At 43.3% G+C, this 5,906-nt stretch overlaps 1 long non-coding RNA gene across 1 annotated transcript; it reads left to right on the top strand.

Moving 5' to 3' along the window:
* Positions 1 to 3,070: 3,070 nt before the first annotated feature.
* On the top strand, positions 3,071 to 3,806 carry LOC310813757. The gene is made up of 3 exons (XR_014554559.1): positions 3,071 to 3,189; positions 3,339 to 3,496; positions 3,670 to 3,806. It is a non-coding gene; the product is annotated as an uncharacterized lncRNA (long non-coding RNA).
* The last annotated feature ends 2,100 nt before the right edge of the window (positions 3,807 to 5,906 follow it).

Here is a 5,906-nt window from a genome sequence, read left to right as displayed (position 1 = left end):
CCACATGAGCACTGTCTGTCTTTGAAATAAGTACCACGGAACACTATACTCAACATTACCACACTGAAACCAGGACCTGTCAACCACTGGGCCGTGACTGGGATATAGAGCTGACAGATCTGATCATCAGACCCCAAGTGTTGGTTGTAACATCCTCAAAGGACGAGTACCTCTTTGCCACTGAAAAAAGAACACCTGGTAAGAGCAATCGGCCAGGTAGGATGCAAACCAGGAGAGTGCAGAGCCAGAGATGCCCAGTTCTGAGGGTGGAGAGAAGGATTGGGTGGTTTACTGTGTCGAATGCAGCAGACAGGTCCAGAAGAATGAGAACAGAGGAGAGGGAGAAAGCTCGAGCAGAGTGGAGGGCCTCTGTGACAGCAAGGAGAGCAGTCTCAGTAGAGTGCCCAGCATTAAAGCCGGATTGGTGAGGGTCAAGGAGGTTGTTCTGAAGGAGATAGTGAGACAGTTGGTTAGAGACAGCACATTCAAGGGTTTTAGATAAGAAGACAGTGTTAGAACCGTGTTAGAGCATAGTACAGTTGTGGCTTCACATTCTTATCCATAGACCTATGTGTTGCCATGCACTTTATTGGTTCCAAATAAATAAAAAGGTTCCACACACACACACACACACCTGGAGGAGCTAACACAGTCAGGCTACAGCGTGTGAACGTCTGACTGTTATCTGATCATCTGTTGTGTGATAGTATTGCTGTATCAGAGGGCTGCCATGTCCAGACTTGCTGTGGTACACAGAGGTTCTGATAAGGAATTCAGGGGACGGCTAGCCGGGTGATAATGGTTCAGTGGGCCAGCCCAACCTCGGAACGTCCAGAAGGAGACAATTCACAGGCGTTCCTCTCAAACCTCTATGGATAGCACTGGGAACAGGTGCAGTGTCGGTCCACTACCTACTCAAATGATTTGCGGAAAAATACAAGGAATTCAGATATGGATAATGCACAGATAACTACTGGTAGGATGTTTTTTTGTTGTTGTGCTTTTGATTGTTGTTGAGTTGTCACTTGTTTGTAAGGCTGAATAATTTCTACTCTGTGTGTGTGTGTGTGTGTGTGTGTGTGTGTGTGTGTGCGCGCGCGTGCGCGTGCGTGTGCGCGTGCGTGTGTGTTTCTGTCTCTGTCTCTGTCTCGATTTCATGCAGATCTAGTCAGTAAACCCATTGCCCTCTACTGTGGATCTGTCTCCTATGAGAGGTCTAGTCTGGAATCACAGCACAGCCACAGTGTTGACGTCCACTTATGCTTGGCAGACTGCGGTATGATATTACATAGACGATGATCACTATAAACAGTCTGCCTATTCACTTAACAGACAACTCAATAAATGTAACCTTGGTTCCAACTCATTAATTGACTGCAAAATGGAGAGCAAGTCAGTGGCATTTTATAACCAATTAAAATATCTAATTTATTTTCCGCACTCAATGGAACTATTTCCAAATGAAAACAAACATGTCGGTGGGGCAAAATTGCTTTTGCATTGAAATGCTTTGCAGTCCATACATAATGGTGTTATGTTGCCCCAAAACTTTTTGTGCTGTGGATGTGAAGAGATAAACAAGTTGAAGACATGAGTTAAAGGAAACTGCTTTTCTTTTTAATTGCTGTGCACTATCAAAAAAAGAAAGAAATACAAACTGTATCATTGCTGTGACTTTGTTGTTAAAGGTGTAGAATGTTAGATTTTAGCACAATTTAAAAAACTCTAAATCCTCAAAACTTACATTCTGCACCTAATTAAAAATAATGTTTATACTGTAATAATGTTTGTTTTTTTCAGTTCAGCCACAGATGATCCCTGTGGAATGTGCTTCAGTAGAAGCGTTCGCCCATGTTGCAGGGGGACCGGTATGTAGCCGACCCTCCCTCCTGCCTGTGTCCATCACCACCACCACCCCTACATCTCCATCGGGCACCCATACCAGGCTGATGGAGACCAGGACACCAACACAAGGATGTTCTGGTGAGAATGGAATAGGCTAAGCGGAATCTTTGGGACGACCCTACCCTAACCCAAACCCAAACCCAAACCTATATAACTCTCAAATTCAGTGGGGTGACTTCAGAGTCGGGTCATCTCAAGGATCCCACTTAGTGTTTACCAAATGGAATGGGGCACTGTGTTTCCATATAGGCAACACTTTACTTGAAGCATACAGGTAGAATGTGTTATAATATCTTTATGATATATCATGGTGTATGATATGTCATGTCTATTGTTTTCCAACTGACGGCAAATGGCTGATGATCGCTCAGGATCATAATGAGATGATATTAAACATTACAATGCAGTCATACATGCTTACACATTATAACTGTATGGTCTAATTAAATATATATATATATTTTTAGATGTTTCCCTCTCCTTGTTATCTTACGTTCATGTACTTAGAGAGATGAAAGGAATGAACAAGTGTCAGTGGTCAAGGAAAAAAGATGAAAGGAATAAATCCACTGGGAAGTAACCAATACAAATCACAGAAGAGAAATTAACTCCTCATTGCACTTGATTGTCATTATTATTCTCTTCTCAATTCTCTTTTGCTGTTTTTGATAGTGTGGATGTTGTTTGTTGGTGCTTGAACGTTGTTGTTGGTGCTTGAAACGCTTCAGTACTGCATGTTGTCCTGTTCCAGTTCAAATAGGGGAGATTGGTGTTGATCAAGAGATCCCTCTAGTGGTCAAAAGACCTCCGCGCAGGCACAGCTCCATGCTGCCTGTCCACATCAGCAGGCTGGCCAGACTCAAGACTCGTCAATCTCCGCACCCACCAACCAATCACAGTCCATGTTGTGGACGGAACTCAGACGGTCATCCAACAATGAAAGACAAAGGAAGAGGTGAAGAGTGAGAACCCAGAATTAAATCACATTTACAATCATAAAATGCAATATTGCTTCGTAAAATAGCCATTGCTGATGCCACTATTGCAAAAAAGGGCATTCTATCACAATCTAATAGTGAACATATCCATTTGTTATGACCCCTTCTACTCTCAAGAATAGGACTTTCCACTTGTGATTATCCCAAGACACAGTCATCCCCTCTCAGACTGCCACTCCACCCTGGGCCCTTACCCCCAATCTCAACAGGTTCCTCAGGGGGGCGGAGGGACAGGGGGCCCCAGCAAGACCCAGAGGGAGACCAAGAAGAGGAGAGACCAGAGATAGTGAGTGTGATGTTTATAACTTATTGATCCGGTATCAATTGCTAAGAGAAGTTGGTACAATAATAACTGCCTTTGTTGATTATACACATCACTATATATTTCCCTTCATCCGTCTTTTTCTCTATCTTTCCGTCTGTCCGTTTGAGCAGATTTCGTCCTGTCTACATTCTGTACGCTCCAGTGCCATGAGGAAGCGGCTTTCACTCTGTGGTACTACGTTACCACCCATAATGCCCTTGGAGTCAGCTTTCCCTCCCAATTCTTCACCTGATGCAGCTGACCAATCAGAAATGAGCAGGAAACAGCGGTAGGAGTCTCACCAATGATGAAACTCTGAACAGTCTCACATGTCCCCATGAAGCTCATACAGAGACACTGTGTCCACACAACATATCATACACTAATAACGATTTTATTTAGGAATAAAATGAATAAGCAAAACAATAACAATAATTGCCAATGTTGTTCCCCTCTACCAAGCATCAAGACCAGAGAGGAACAGTACATGAACACTAGTGGAAATGCACCCTCTCCCTCATCAATTGGTGAGCGGCAACGTGAAGCCCAATGTGCATCACAGCAGTCTAGCTCCCGACACGCTGAGTGCAATTCCTCACCACTGGAGGGGGATGTTGAGACAGATACTGCAGTGAAAAGTCAGGGAATTACCCCTGTTCACGTGGACAAGGAGCCTCCCTCAGCTGAGGTAAAGAGATTGATGGATGTGACTGTCGGAATGTGTGTGCCAGTGTGTGTGTGTGTGTGTGCATGTGTATGTGCAAGTGCGAATGTGTATGTGTGTGTGTGCACGTGCCTGTGTGCATACTGTATGCATCACAATAATAAATCAAGACATCTTCATTTTGAAGTAATGTTTATTGCTTTGGTGATTGAGCAGGGATAGCTGGAATATGGATTTCCAATGCTCTGATTATGTTACTAGACAAGTGCATTATATCTGCCATAAAGGTCTAAAATATTTGGCATAGACCACAGTATGATTGCATCTAAGTACTCAAGTCGCAGAAAGCCTACTGACTTGTTTTCTAAGGCCACACCAACGCTGTCTCGCTCTGCAAGAGAGAAATTGAAAAAAAGATTGAGCATGACATTGGAAAGAGCACAATTGGAGCAGAGCACAAATGGAGACAAAGTGAAGGTGAAAGACTCTGATCAAACACTGAATCTCCTTACAAAGCAAGCTCCAACAGTCCCAGGTAACAGTTTTTATATTGCCCATATCAGGTGTGGTTGTCAGGGCGGGCTACATCTAATGAGTTTTGTTTTAAGAGAATGTGTGTACAAAATCACAGTCACTAGATTGAATATCTTTATTTGTGGGTGTTCATTATAAACCGACTCCTGACCTGACATACAATACAGTATGCATGACTCATTTAGCTAATCTTGCAGAATTAAAGCGTGACCTACACAGAAATATGAGTTTGATTATTTGCTCAGATTTCAGCCACAAGAACTGTAACTTGGATGTGGGTGTGCAGTAAAAGGAATGACAGATTTGGATGTCGTACAATTTTACTGATGTGAAAAATAGTTTTATTGTAGCATTCTCTGAACTCAATGACAATGTTCGAATTATCATATATATTTTTAGGCCGTGAACGTCGGATGACTTTAAGTGTTACTCCACATCGAGGGATAAGCCATCCTGACATCACCTCTGTCCTGCGAAGGAGACACTCCTGTGGTGTGTGTGTGTGTGTGTGTGTGTGTGTGTGTGTGTGTGTGTGTGTGTGTGTGTGTGTGTGTGTGGGTGTGTGTGTGTGTGGTGTGTGTGTGTGTGTGTGTGTGTGTGTGTGTGTGTGTGTGTGTGTGTGTGTGTGTGGGTGTGTGTGTGTGTGTGTGTGTGTGTGGGTGTGTGTGTGTGTGGGTGTGTGTGTGTGTGGTGTGTGTGTGTGTGTGTGTGTGTGTGTGTGTGTGTGTGTGTGTGTGTGTGTATGTGTGTATGTGTGTATGTGCGTGCCTGTCAGTAGAAGTAGACATCATGGTCCATTCCATGCATTACAATGAGCCGTCCTCGTTCTACTTCCACTGACAGTCTCCACTGGTGTGTGTGTGTGTGTGTGTGTGTGTGTGTGTGTGTGTGTGTGTGTGTGTGTGTGTGTGTGTGTGTGTGTGTGTGTGTGTGTGTGGGTGTGTGTGTGTGTGTGTGTGTGAAATGTCTCGCGAAAGCACCTCATAATTTCTATTCTTACTAGATTAATCATGCAATGAAACCATCATTCATTCTACATTACTTATTACTCGAAATAATTGTCACTTCACTTTTTTTTTTAAATGTGTGTGTGTGTGCGTGTGTGTGTGTGTGTGTGTGTGTGTGTGTGGGTGGGTAGTCCCCTCAGGTATATTCCTACAGTCAGCCCTTCAGGAGGAACAAGGAGACAGAGATGCAGACAATGTAGAGCCATCACCCTTACCTCAGCCAGAACTCAGCCTATCACAGGCCCTGAGAGACCTGAAGAGCCAGGATTGGTCAGGAGAAAATTCTGATACACTAACTAATCTCTATCTTCAGTCATACAATATATGTTTGTACAACGGTAACTGGCTCTGCACCAAATTTCTTTGCTATTATTCTGACCTAGAGTTAGAATAATTTCTATTGAATCAATACTCATATTTCAGATTGATATTATTATCATAGATTTTTAAACATACAGCATATTGGACACATACAGGAGTTTGAGACCCCTCTT

The sequence above is a fragment of the Argentina silus genome, assembly GCF_951799395.1.
Source record: "Argentina silus genome assembly, chromosome: 13".
Taxonomy (NCBI): domain Eukaryota; kingdom Metazoa; phylum Chordata; class Actinopteri; order Argentiniformes; family Argentinidae; genus Argentina; species Argentina silus.
This window is presented reverse-complemented; position numbering and strand designations above follow the sequence as displayed.